Source organism: Falco rusticolus, chromosome 6 (assembly GCF_015220075.1).
Source record: "Falco rusticolus isolate bFalRus1 chromosome 6, bFalRus1.pri, whole genome shotgun sequence".
In the NCBI taxonomy this organism is placed as follows: Eukaryota; Metazoa; Chordata; class Aves; order Falconiformes; family Falconidae; genus Falco; species Falco rusticolus.
Window position 1 is genome coordinate 6563845 of NC_051192.1, and position 14554 is coordinate 6578398.

At 45.0% G+C, this 14554-nt stretch overlaps 1 protein-coding gene across 4 annotated transcripts in view; it reads left to right on the top strand.

Annotated features, from left to right (window-relative positions):
- Positions 1–2639: 2639 nt before the first annotated feature.
- The window catches only part of GREM2 (gremlin 2, DAN family BMP antagonist), a 41021-nt gene continuing 29106 nt past the window's right edge, over positions 2640–14554 (top strand). Inside the window, exon 1 of one of the 4 annotated variants that reach the window (XM_037392278.1) lies at positions 2640–3016. The gene's annotated coding sequence lies outside the window, so the exon portion shown is untranslated. Of the gene's footprint in view, positions 3017–3453; positions 3659–14554 lie in introns of those variants that run through there. The other 3 variants (XM_037392276.1, XM_037392277.1, XM_037392273.1) reach the window with 3 other exon arrangements.

A 14554-nucleotide genomic window follows, 5' to 3' on the forward strand; every position in this document is an offset into this window, starting at 1 on the left:
GAAAGATATGCCAGCCCTCAGCCAGTCCGGCTTTTCAGGACACGGACCCCCTAGGAGGGTATCAAGCCCAGCTCCTGCCTACAGAGCTTGGCTGCTTAGCAGGGGCTTGAGAGGGGAGGGTGCGTGCTAACCACACGGATGGTCGGTTTGTTCATCAGTGCGGATACGTCCGTTTACAAGCAGGGAAAACCCATATAACGGCATGACCAGCTCTCTCTGGTTTCTTTTTTTCCATCTTACAAAACTCTGGGGATCGGGTCTTGGGGCAGAATGATGCCGGGGTGTGTGGCGACTGTACCATCCCTCAGGCCTCCCTGGGCTCGGGGGCTGCGCTACAGCCCTTCGTGCTCTGCAGGCACTCCTGCCAGATGTGTTCACAGATGAAGACAGCTCTGTGTTCAGGGCTGCAAAGCAGAACCGAATTTCTGGGATGGCGGTGACAAAGATACGGTCCTTGCTGTGAAGGAGATGGGCACCAGTTGTTTGTGTTTCGTCTCAGTGTGAGACAAAAGGCACGGATTACAGCCATTCCTGAAGCGTAGCCACATCAGAAGTAGAACGTAGTCATGAAATCTGTAGATTAAAAATAGGTATATGCTTCAACAGCTTGCTGAATTAATGGCTTTGTAATTGCCAGGGGCCATTAGGAGGTTAGGCTGCTAGTTTAAGTACAGAATACGATAGGAGTCAGGCACCCACACCAGCAGAAAGATGCAGCAATGACAACATGAATCTGCTTTATACTGATACTGCTAGGTAACTGCTATCTGCAGCATATAACTATTGGAGTTTTAAAAGTCAAAACAAAACCCACCACCTAACTAAAGTATTTTTATTCGCATAAAATTCTAGTTGTAGACCAGAGCAAAGGATAAACATGCTGTGTCTTTCTATGTATTTTCTATGACAGATCAACACCCTTTGCAGTTCTCATTAACCAAAGTGTAAAAAAAAAAAAAAAAAAGAAAAACAAAAAGTTGTTTTGAATCGAAAATATCTCAGTTAGCCTTACTACTAGATGTGTGGAAGGAATATGTGTGAAAAACAAACACTGACCAAATAGAAAACGTAACATTCCTGTTTTAAACATCAGGCATGTAATGAGAAAATAAAAATTATTTATGAAGTCAAGCGACTTTTAAATCTTTAAATTCCCCACATACCTTCTAGGATTATAGTAACCTATGGAAGGTCATTATAGTTATAAGGGAAAAGATTAAATAAGCACTTAAGCAGACATAAATAAAACGGACAGGTTAAAAGCTATTAAATTGAACATGACTAGAGGGAAGCTTACCAGTGCTGTAAAGGAATCTGAACTAACACAGAAGGAAACAAACACCACGTTGAGAATGGCTGATGAGAAGTAGCAACACTGGAGATACAAAATCTTATGAAGTCCCAAGTCGTCTGTACAACAGAATTTCTTAGAATTTCTTAGAGGAAAACTTCTGTAGCAAGTTCAGAGCTTTTCCCCCAAAATAACACAAAGCAGGAGGTAAAATTTGTGTGACGATGGTAAGATAATAGAGTTGAAAACCAGTAGCTAGAAAGAGACCGAAGGGAGCAGCCTGCCATGGTGCTTGCTGCAGCAAGCGCTCAGCTGGGGGGCCGTACCCCTTCCTCCGCCCCAGCTATCCGTCTGTCAAGGGAGAAAAACGGGAGGCTGGCAAAAGGGCTTGAAAATGGAGCATGATTCAAGAGCTAGCATTCTTCCTAGGAAAAACGTCTGGGTGCAGGAAGGCACCACCATCCGAATTGGGAAATACTGGAGGGCAATCAGCCAGTCATTTGGATCAGGAGTGGGTGGGGAGAAATGTGCCCACTGTAGGGGTGTCAGGGGGTGCTGGAGATGCAGTGGCTGCTGTGCCTCCTGGGCCACGGCTGGAGATGTAGCTAGATTTCTAAACTAGTAATTTTGTTTCTCCATGGAAAAAATAAACAGGCAGAAGGAAAAACATACAATGAAAAAGAAACATGATTTATTCTTTTTAGTTACTCTTGTGTTCCAGAGGTGTAGCTCCACTGAATTCACCAAGGGATATTTTTGCTAATAAAGCTTTTAAAACGAGGGATGGATTATACTCCAAGTATGGATATTTCTAAATGGGTCTGGTTTTATGTATTTCTCAATATTTCTATTTTAATTTTTCTGACTTTTGCTTGAACAAAAAACAAAAACATAAACATTTTTTAACTAGTTCTGTATGCCCAAAGAGACAGAAATATTCATGCTTTCTAGAGAATGAAAAATAGCATTCAATTTTGTGTCTATGTGGGAATTTAAAAACAGAATCAATTAAAAATGTTATGGAGGTTACCCTTTAAAAATGTACATGCTGCCGTCACGTGAAAGTATCTGTGCAACTCCATTCTCTGTATCAAATGCTACAGTCTGCCAGATCCAGATAAATGGTGGTTTTTAATGGCACCTGATGCACCAACAGGCATCGACGCTACTTAATTCAACAGCGTTAGTTAAATGCAGGTCATTGCATGAATTAAGAGTGCATCTGTTATAAGCGATCATTTTTCTCTCCCTAATTTTAATAAGGGATTTTGCCAACATGTTTACTGGAAATATTACATCTTCCCGTGCTGAGAAAAACCCATAGGGCTTATCTATTCGGTTCAGCTGTGTTCTTGTTCAAACAGGGGGTCACACCACGACTGAAAGCTTGCTGCTCTGCCCAGAGCCAGGTCCAAGGCTTTGACTCCGGCAGGTCTGCAGGAGGGAGAACCCTATTCCGCAGGCCACTGAAGTCACCCTGAGCGAAAGGAACACCGAGATCAAAGATGCACCGAGGAATGGCAATCACAGAGGGAATAACCCCAGATTTGGGAAGAAGCGGCTTAGCATCCCGGTTTCATTTTCCATGTGTGCGGTGATCTGACGTGCAGTTACCCCATCAGGCCGGGAACCCAAACAGTGCCAGGCTAGCAAACTGCAAACAGCAAACTGCACGGTGCTGAGCACCGAAGGAATGCTGCGTCCTAGCTCAGGCTGAGCCCTCAGGTGATCAGGCGCTGCATGCTTTTGATTTTACCAGCTAGGGATATTTTATTCTTTTTTTAAACGTCCAGAGAACAAACGCGTCTGACTATTGAGCGTGACACGACATGTCACGACCTCCTAAAGTCGCGCGTCCTGCAGCCGGACGAGGAAGATGCGATCCCGGGTCAGATCCCGGGTGGGAATGTCCCTGCGTAAACAAAAGGCTGGGGCTTGGCGGTGGCGGCAGGGAGAAGGCGGCTGGGAGAAGGGCCGGGGGCCAGCTCTGCCCGGCGGGCTGCGGGGCCGGGGGCCGCCCGGCTGGAGCGGAGCGGCGCGGCGCGGCGCGGCGGGAGGCGGGCGGGGGCGGCGGGCGGGCGGGCTGGGGCAGCGCCGCGGCCCGGAGCCAATCGCGAGCTGCGGCTTGAGCCGCTCCCCGGGCAGCGCCGCCTGCGCGGAGACAGCGCCCAGCTCCCCCCGCCCGCACCCGGCGCCGCGCCGCGCTCGCCCGCGCCCCGCTCTGCCCACGGGGCGCCTATGGGCAGCTGCGGCCGCCCAGGGCTTCGCACCAGCGGCAGCGGGCGGCGACCGCCACCCCGCTTCATCAGCCCCGCGGAGCTAGGGCCGGCGGGACGCAGCTGCAGACCCTTCCCCGCCTCCCTGCAGGTACGGGGCGGCCGGCGGCTCCGCCCGGCCCCGCTGCTCCCGCGGCTCCCTTCCTCCTCCTCTTACGCTCCGCCGCCCCTCCGCGGGCAGCGGTGCGGCGCGCAGGGCCCGCGGGCGGGCGCGGGGCGGTGACAGCGCGGGGTCGCCCCGCAGCACCTCCGCCCGCGGCCGCGCCACGCGTGGGAGCCCGTCCGCCGGGCCCCGCTCCGCGCCGGGCTCCGCACCCCTGCGCTCCCCGCTCCGCGCCGGGCTCCGCTTCCCTCCGGGCCCGGCTCTCCTCCGCGCTCCCCTCCGTGCCGGCTCTGCTCCCGTCCGCTGCCCTCTCCGCGCCGAGCTCCGTTCCCTTCCGCGCCCCCCTCCCCGCCGGGCTCTCCTCCGCGCCCGGCTCCAATCTTCTCCGCGCCCGGCTCCCCTCCCGGTTCCCCTCCCGGTTCCCTCCGCGCCCCGCTCCGCGCCGGGCTCCCCTGCCCCCCGTCCCGGCTCCGCTCCCCTCCGGGCTGCCCGGCCGCAGCGCTGGCGGCGGGGACCGGCCGTGCCCGCGGGGAGCTGCGCGGGCCGCGTAAGTAGCGGAGCGGGAACCGGCTGGCGGCAGCGCCCGGTGCCGGTGCTGGGCGCCCTGCCGGGGTTACCGGGGTGGCACAGCCCGCGGGGTGCGGAGCGGCGCCCATCGCGGCTGCCGGCCGCCTCCCGACACAGAACCGGGGGGTGGGGGGGAAATCACCTCGCGCATGGGACCTGTGCCCCTTTGTACCTTCCTCTCTTTGCTTTGGGTTAATGATGGTCTGTGATTATGAAACTCCACGAGGGATCAGCTGTGAGACGGAATCGGCTGCAGATTACTTAAAGTCATTACTTTAAGTCATGGGTTAGAAATCTATCAGTGTGCATATACGCGGCTTTGGGGTTTGGGTTTGGTGGCGTGTTGGTTGTGGTTTTTTTCCCCTTGCAAATGAGGATTATAATAATACAAACCCGTGTCTGTCTCACAAGGAGCTCCTGCTTGACTTTCTGCTAAAGCTAAGGAAATATTTGCACTTTCACAGGTCTTGCAGATTCGGAGTCACAGGTCTTATAAAAAATTGCAGTGGCATTTGGCTGAACGGCTCTTATTTTTAGCACACTATTGTGAAAGGGGTTATATAACTTTCAGTCGCCTTTTTGAGGACGAAATTAACAGCTTACAAGAATTTACCCCCCCCCCCTTTTTTTTTTTTTTTCCTCCAAAAGAGGAGAAATAAACTGAATGAAAGCCAAATGATTAGAGTCAGGTGAATGTCAACCTGACAAGTGACCATGACAGCGATTCTCTAAGGAAAAGCCGCAGGTTAGGAATCCCCCCAGTCCTCCTGGGAATCACAAAGCAGCAGGTGCAAGACCAAGCGATGCCTGTGCGCAGCCCCAATTAGCAAGCTGGTTATCAGGCCGCTTCAAGGCTATTTCTTGCTAAACCAGGGAGGAATCAACATCGCGTCAGCATCTCGTCTTCCCACTGGTGCCAATACAATACAGATACTGTGTTCCCTTAGGGGATTAGTTTGTTGCTTGAACTCCAAGAAGTACGCACCGCCTGAAATATTTGCTTAGAAATGCCTGATGTGTTTTAATGCAGATGCTTCGCTTGCTCAACTTGGTGCTTAGTTCTCAGGCTGTCCTTTCCTGATTGCTTTCCAAAAGTTAAGAAGAGTAGTGCTCTAAAGATTTTAAAGACATGCCCTGAGAAAATAATTAAAGTAAGGAACAGCAATCTCCTTATTACGGATGGCCAGAACATGAGCGTTTTGTCTCTGTATTTGGGCTCTGAGCAAGGGACCTCTCTCTTCTCACGTTCGTGGTCCTCATGAGCTGCCATCATCCAAGGTTTGCAGGGAAGTCCTGTGTTCTAAACATTTGTGCAGCTGAAGAGAACAGACCGATTTGCTAAGTCTCAGTGGTCTGATGAGTGAGAAACCTAGCAGGTAGAATTCTGCCTTCTCGCCTCTCTTGCCACTCGCTGTTGGTGCAGAGCTCTTGTGTGCAGGGAGGAGGTGCGTCTGGTCGCAGCGAGGTTTGCTCAGCCTTCCGTTGCAGCATGAGAAGTAAGTGCCAGGTGTGTCAGTGAAAAGCATCAGTAAGAGCCCTAGAAGGGTACCACAAAAGTAAATGCCATTAGCCCTAGATTTTTTTAGGGGATTGGTTTAGCTGACATTTTTGCTTTATGTTTGTCTTTCAAATTGCTGTCATGAAACATGGCTTTCAATGTAGAATAGGACAAAGGTATGAGAAGTTGAAGAATTAAACTCCGGAGATTTTTGTTTCGTTCTGTAGTATCAGTTCAGGGTAAACATTAGTATCTGAATTGCCAGCTGAACTATATTGATAAATTGGAAGATACTTGGTTTCAGTGACCATTTGTCAACACTTATGAAAGTGTAAGTCACGCAGATCCAGATCATCCTCTTTTGTAATAACTACTTCAGTCCTGCTGTGGTTTTGCTTGATAAAATTGGTACCTGGTAAATTCCAGCTGCTCGATTTCATAGTTCTATACACTACTACTAAATTCACATCAAAATAATTCTAACTCAGGCATCAGAAACTGGTAAATTCCAATTTGGAATTGGTAAATTGGAATGTACCAGTTTCTGATGCTTGAGTTAGAATTTTTTCAATGAGCAGTTCAAGTCACTGCAGATTTACTGACATCCGGAGCGTCTCTTGAAGAGCAGCACAAAAAGGGCTTTTGCTCCACATTCACAGATGCTCATGGGTGTGGTTGTGCATTGACATCAGTGTTGTGATTTGTCTCAGGAGTGTACTTTTGATGCCAGTCTTCCAGCTGTTGCCACTCCATCTCCATATACCTCACGGTGGGCCAGCTGGATTCCTTTAGGATGACTCTAAACTGGAAGATGTGCTTGTGTCCATTGCTGGAAATCCGTGAGACCAGAGCTAGCCTGAAGTAAAACGCTATAAAGTGCATATAGTGTCTTCCACGCTTCAGTGTTTTGCTCTGCGTGCTGCAGTCGGGCTGTGCTGGCTGCTAACATAGGCGCAGTCTGTTTGCAGCAGACTAGTACCGATGCACCACGCCGCTGGAAGCCAATACTAACCATTTTTCCCAGGGGTGGGAGCTAGTCCCTGCTGCTTGCACCACTGCCTACGCGTGTTACCAAAAAAACCCTCCTGGCTCAGCAGGAGAGCACAACCCTGCACCAGACTCTGGCTGCCCTCCGTGCATATACACATACTGAGATCTCTTCAGTTCTAAATGATGGTGGCTATTTTATATTTATTTTTTATAGTCTGGCATGTGATGGCATCCTACATTTTGAGTGGGAGCTTTGGCGATTGCAGACGTGTGCTTGTCTGCTGAGTGGGAGCCCAGCGGCTGGGTTTAGGAAGGGACAACTGGAGCTTCTTGGTTGTTTCCTTCTCACTGGCTGTAGCACTTCCGCGTGTAAAGGTTTGCAAGGCTGTGTTTATGTTCCTCATTGCGTTTGGCAGCGGAGAGAAATGTTGGACTGAAACTTAAAAACTGTCATTTAGAAGTGCCGTGCTCCCCTGGTGCAGCATGGCGGCTGATGATCCGGGAGGCATCCGGAGGAGCGCTTTGGAGAAGGTCCCGCCTGTGGTGGCAGGTCCTGGTCACAGCACATGATGGGAAACACATGCTGGCCCTGGAGTCCAGTTGCCCAGGCAGGTGGGAATGTGCGATGCCCAAGGAGATGTGAAACATCCACTTAAAACTTGAAGCTTCTGATTAAAACATGTGAAAACACTTTTTTTTTTTCTGCAGTTTTTTGCTTTAAAGTGGATAAATTTTCCATTCTCTGTTGTTTGGTGATTTGGCTGGCATTTTACAGTTCCACGCTTTTTCTTCAGTTTGCGTCTTTGGGGAAAACTATTTTAAATAGAAAAATGATTCAGTTAATGATAAATGGTTATCTTTTATATGAAAGCATTTCTAACTGGAAAATAAATTATTGGAGCAGTTAGGGATCAGATCCTTTTTACTCAGTAACAGAAGGTGGTCGTCATTGCTGCAAAACCTGGGACTTCTCACAGATTCTGGAGTTTTACACACGTTTTCCACAGGGTCATGGTGGAAATTGTAGGGTTTTGTGTATAGCATGAAAGATGCAAAGATCCTCCTTGGTCCGCAGCACTGTGCCTGCTCCAAGACTGCTTTTGGATCGCAGAAAATGTTGTGCTGTTTGGAGCAACAGAAACTGAAAAACGAGGGAGCTTCTCCTTCCCAGGTGACTGTATTTTTATTGCTAGAGGTTGTCTACTCCAAACGTCATTCCAAGGCATAGCTGCTTTGTGGGCTGAAGTGTAGATTTTAACATGAATTGTGTAGATTATGGATACGTCACCTGAAACCGTGGTATTCCTTGTTCTCAGTGCATTAAGCCATTTGTTATCATTTTTAGAGAAGATTTCTGAAACCCACTGCAGAAAGGGAAACAGACCGTAAGAATCTGTCTTGCTGCGGGATGTTAAAACAGAGAGCAATCTGTCTTTCACTATCTGGTGTGATACAATCATGGCAACTTCAGTTGTTACTTTTGTCAAAAAGTCATCTTACAGCATCTACTTTTCACATTCTGTTTTGCTTTTTCTTCTTCTGGGCATATGAGATTCTGTATTTTTATTTTTTTTTTTCTTTGTCGCTGTCTACATAATATCTGTAAGAGTTATAGTGGCGTATTTTAGATTAGTCATAAAACCAAGGGGGATTTACTAAGGTCAGTGTTTCGTAGGGGCTACATTGCCATATTAGAATTAGTTATACTGTAAACATATGTTGTGTATAGAAATATGCATGCTACTGTCTTTACTAAAAGCTCCTTTATAGAAAGGGAAAGCTAAATTTATCTCTCATTCCAGACAGTTTAAAAGTCATTATTGTTTAGGAAGTGAGTATTTTAAGAAACTGTAATTTGTAATGAAGTTAAGAGGGAATTAAAACTGCGATACATGCAAATACAAGAACTCTCGTAAAGATTTAATTTCTGCCTATTTCGCATTAAGGAAGCGGGAGAAGTAAAGTACACTGGGAAAGGAAAATATCTTATTTACCTTCCAAATTTCATTTTGGAACTAGTTTTTATTGAGTGTGATGGGCAATGCACAAATGCAGCAGCAGGCCATGGATTTAACAGCAATAAATCTTAAAAAAATTCCTGAATTTTTAACTTCTCTTAAAACTTGAGAACAGCATTTGTACAGCTCATGCAGAACGCGTTGTTGACCTTGTCTTGTACAAACACTTGCTACAGTTGGAAAACTGTATGGAGCTGGTGCTACAAGTGAACTAGCTGCCCTTCTTTGTTTGTGTGCAGTTTTGTGGATTCCAGCTGTGTCTAGTCTACCCTATTACTCTGCTTAAGTGCTGGTATGATGATGCTAAATAGCCTGATATTCTACAGTAGTGCTAACAAAAAAACCCGAACAGCATTGTAAAAATTCTGCATGACCGTTTCTGGCATGAAACTACAGGATTTTTCCTGGTGCAAATCTCAAACCTAATCTCATTTCCAGTCAGGCCAAAACACTAGTTTGGCTTACAGTGAAGCGCTATCCTGCCCATAAATCTGGCCAGTCTCCATACAGATAACATCTGGAAAGTTGTCCTTTAAAAATATGTGGGAGAGCTTGGGACAGGGTTTAAATAGTGGGTCAGAGCTTCTATCCAAAATGAAAACATCCCAGCTCTCAGATGTGAGACATCCTTGCTCTAGGCATGTTTTTTGTTATGATCTGTCTATCGTTTGTCAGTTCTCGTTCTGTCAACGTGATTTGGAGCTCAGTGTCCTTTGTGAGGAGCAAGAGGAGGTTGACGGGCAGAGAGGAAGGGGAATACATGAACATGGTGCATCACTTAATGGATACATCCAGTAAAGTCTCTTTATTAAGAGAGAGATGATTATCACTTGTATTTCCATTTAATTTGTTCTCTGGCTGACACCTTTCAGATCACTATACACGATGGCTTTATAATAAACGTGTTTGTTGACTTTGGTCTATATTCTTCATTAATGAAGCCCATGGAAACCTTGCCTGATCCTTCAGTGAGAACAGCTTTTTCCAAGATGGTCTTAAAAGTGAATATTTAGAAACTGAAAGAAATTATAGGCAACTTGGGATCTGTGTAGGGAAGGGTTGTTGATCTGCTTCTCCAATACTCCATTCGGTACTGAAACTGTGCCTTAAGTGATGTCGTAGCCCAGAACTTGTGACTTCTTCAGGGTATCTGAAGCTGAAGATTCAAATATCACATAAACTTTTAGGAAAATGTATCACATTATTAAAAAATCACAGAAGATATGTGAAAATTTGTTTTATGTAATAACCCTTTTTCTATAGGAACCCTGAAGCAAGCAAGACAAATACACGTAGTTGGAAGCTGAGCTAGTTTCTGTCGTCTGAGACTGTCTTGCTTTCAGGTTCCCCAAGTCCCTTCAGTCACTTACACGAAGGTATTCAACAGCTCAATCCAAATTATTTTTTTAAAATGTAAGACAAACCCCACTTTTGTCTACCATAAATTCCTCCCAAATGAAGAGAAGTTTTAAATACAAATTGTACCATAATAAATGCCATTTGGTTTTCCTTTTTTTTTTTTTTTTTTTTTTTTAAAGCAGAAAAAAAGTTGCCTGCACTTGATGTTTTTCTTCTTGAAGGAGCACTGACAAAGCTCCTTCATGAGCTACAGTCTACTATTTTCTGAATTCTACATCCAAAATGCCAGTTGCTTTATTCTTCAACTCAGGTAGACTAGTTCCAACTAGAACAATATTTTTATGTTGGTGTTTCAATAGCTGACTTGAAAAGTGTGATACATGCAAACATGATTTGGTGTACCTATCAGAAATTGCCAGTCTTCTCCTTATATAAATAGTCTTGTTTTTTTCAGTATAAAATCCAGTATTTTAGAAAACTGAAGTTTCTTTGGAAACAAGTTTATTTTGTCATTCCAAGTTGAGCCTAGTTCTTTTCTGGACATCTCTAAGGTTTCTTTAAAAGAAGGATATGATATTACAGGAAGAATGTTACTCTTGTTTGCCAGAGAGCTGTACTATGTTTACTATAGTAAGATTAAAGGAAATTTGAAAGTCAACGCTAGCTCAGTGGGAAACTGATAAACACACGTTGTACTTGCAGGAACACTCTGCCCAGTAGTATTAGGAAATTTATCACTATTTATTTAGCAGTTCAGACTTTATCCGACAAATAGATTTGCTGTCCATTTAGAACTATGCCAGATGCTGAAAGACTTAACATTATGGATGTGATTTGCGGAATCTGCACTATTATCCTGGCATAGTGATCTCATGCGGCTTGGGATTGGGACTCTCATACCTTACGCTCTCAAAAGAAGGAGCCTGTAGCTTATGGATCCTGTTGCTTTCCAAAGCCTGTGGTTTGATTCCTGGCACTCCTGGTTAGGTCAACTATTATAGCCACAGTCATAAACAGTGATTTTCAGAATCTGAGCGAGCTAGACAAGGGTGTAGCTCCTTGGAAACATTGTTCTGGAAGAGGCAAACCCAGCAATGTCTCTGGATCCATATCTGGTATTGGCAGGCTCTGCTGTTGAGATGCAATGGCAGTCCAGACTCGTATTTACTAATGTTTGTTTATTTGTGCCTTGGCCAATGTTTTAACTAGAGAGTGAATTCTGGAGAAGGAAAAGGCCAGAGGGATGACTTTCCGTTCCCGAGTACGTGTTAAGAGGTCATTTTTACATGGACTCAAATGCTGCTTACAAATCAGTAAGAATAAAGTAATTTTGCTGTGAAATGCATGCAGGATTTTATTTTTATTTTTATTTTTTAGTACATATCAAGAGTAGATGGGAATGCATAATCACAGTGCAATTAATAAGCTACTATTGTAAATGTTTTCGTCACCTCCAAAATGGCAGATACCTTACAAAAGCAGGCAGCTAATCACTGTGTCCTTCTGAGCGCCAGAAAGGGCCAGTGGACTGTTCCCACCATGTGTTGGTGATTAGTAGGAACTGCAGGAAGGAGTCAGTATTGGTTATGGAAGCTACTGCTGGGAGCTCTTCATGCCGTGTACGCTGATACAGTTATTAGATACATAGGTGGTTAGGGAAATTAGTTGATTTCTAAGCTGCTCTCAGCTTTGAACTGTCTTAGAAAGGAGCCTAAAAAGCAAGGTTCACTCTTTGTATGAAATTTATGGGCTTGTGTGCTATCTGTGAACTTGCCCCAAAATACTCGTTTTTTTCTGCTGTTCACGTAAGATGTGAATGTGAGCTGCTAATCTGCTTTGAGATATTGCAAGTCTGAAGGAAATCTGTCTTGTCCTGTTCGACACGCTTGTGCTGAGGAGGAATAATCTCATTTCTCCCGTGTTCCTCTCCTACCCAAAATGATCTTTAAAGGTCTGTGGATTCACTGGGAACGACCTTTGCCAGCCAGCTTAGTTATCATTTCATTGCAGTCCATGCCTCTACTGTAATTGTGCCCGTAGTACTGTCCAGCGTGTTGTGGAGTCTCCGAGACTGCCAGCAACCATGGGAATTTTCACTTTGGTTTTAGGTGGTCCGTTCAGCCAGTGGAAGTGCAAATGCATGGGTGAGAAATCCCTACCGAGGGTTTCCCGTCTTGAGGGAGACTGCTGTGTGTCTGGCTCCATTGGCAGTCCAGGCTTCAGGTCGTGGTAGGGCTGAGTTCTTCTGCAGGTCTGGCCTGGCAACTTCAGCTGCAGATTGGATTTTTTGGTTTTTTTCTTGCTTTTCATTAATTAAAACAGAATAATGCCTATCTGAACTCTTTTGCTTAGCTTCATCCCCGTAGATAGAGTGCTGGCAGTTAGCTTTGTTGTATACAAACTAGCTCAAGGCTGCGGCAAGTTGCCAGTTAATCTCCCCACTCGGACACCAGCTTCATTTACTCATATAAATAACTGGGTAACAGTCAAATGTGATTGACTTAAGCTGTTACTTTTTCTGACTGTGTAAAATATAGGGAGCTTGAGATGCTAATGATGAGCTTGTTATTTTTTTCCCCATACTGAAATTTAGTTGTATTTGGTGAGAATATTGAAATGGGTTTGTCACTGTATTTGTCATGGGTTTAGGTTTATCTTTACTGTTTGCAGGACAATGCAAAATTAGTTGGTTTTTATTGCCCTATTAGAATATGCATGGTTAGATTTATATTATTTAAAGAGAGGCTTAATTTCTCAATAAAAGTGAATTGTAATTTAGGATGCTTTAGTTATGAAGTGCTCCAAATTGGATTTTTTTTCCCCCCCCCCCAAGATACTTATTTTTCTTTTAAGAACATTTGACAACTGGCTTATTTTACCATGATTGAGGCTGATGCCTTAATTTGGGCACCAAATGCACTATAACTTTTGAACTTCTAGGTGCATGATACAAACTACTGACATACAGCAGTGAGTCGAATAGCAATGCTGGTGGGATTTCAGGGGTGAGAGTGATGCTTCAGTTTTGCTTGTGAATAAGTACTGTGTTCTTGCTAATTGTAAACCTTTCCTAAAGCTTCTGTGGCAGTCTTTTGCTTTCATTGCATGACCAATGTCTTTGAGATGACAGAATCTAATAGTCTCTTAGAAGTGTTAATGGTTCAGTCAGCATTCCTGCTTTGTTGCACTGCAGGTGGTGTCACATTTGCTAGGCATAGGTCTGAACTTGTGCTGAAAGGGTCATCCTGCCCTTGGCTCTGCTGCTGGCCACTAGGTTGTGTCTTAACTTCTGTTACACGCTTTCTTTGTGCCGTCTGGCACGTCTAAAATGGTACACTCGACATCTGTGGGAAACCGGCTCAGAAATTGCGCGGTGTGAATGTTGACATCAGTGTGCAGAACGCTGTATATCCCCCAGCTGACAGTGTCCGTAGGTGTGGACTCCTTGCATGGCGTCTTGAAAACCTCGTTAGTACTGGGTGGCCTTAGTAGTGTAGATGGGCAGGCTCAGTTGCTAAGAGTAGATGATCTTTGAATAAGGTTGTTAAATGTGAGAGGCAGCCCAAAGATCAGCAGTCCCAGATTGGACAATGACATGGGCTAATAGGGATGCTGAGACACTGGAACAGGTTGTCCAGAGCAGCTGTGTATGTCCTATGACTGGAGGTCTTCAAGGTTGGGTTGGACGGGGCTTTGAGCAACCTCATCTGTTGAAAAATGCCCCTGCAAGGAGGTTGGACTGGGTGGTCTTTAAAGGTGCCTTCCAACTCAAACCGTTCCGTGATTCTGTGATTGTATAATGAATGCTGTCATTGTTTGAACAGGACCTTATGGGTGGCTTTATGGGCTGTAAAAACTGTTACTGTCATTGAACACTGTTTTGTTTGTTTCTGTTTTTTTTTTTTTTTTTAAAGCATTAAAGGCTAAAATGCTTCTATTATAAAATGCTTATTACAGTGCGATACGCATGTATGTAAGCAAATACAAACAGTATGTAAAAGAGGTGACCATGGCCTTATGTGTAGATGCAAAAAAAAAATAATGATGTTTTGCTTTACTGCAAAGCCTATAAGGATGTGAATTCTAATGCAGATTTGCACACACTGGATTAAATTAATTCCTGCACAGAGGAGTAGAACAGCGTATTACTTCAAGGCAATGTAAAAATACTTTTATACTTTAAAAAAAAAAAGAAGGTAGTGTTAACTGTGCCTTCTGTACAGTGGGAATTTCTGCCCATTTCTGCTATCTTCATTATTTAACATTTCTAACCTGGAACATCCAAAGCTTTTGTTTATGCTTTGCTCAAGGTTATCTACAGCTGTAAAAGAAAAGGGATGACAACAGCTAATTGCCTTTGCACTTTTCTCTTTTGAAAGCAGTGTATCTAAACCCAAGTACTGCAAAGTAGGGAGGAGAGGATTTGCTTCTGATGAACTGAATTATTCCATA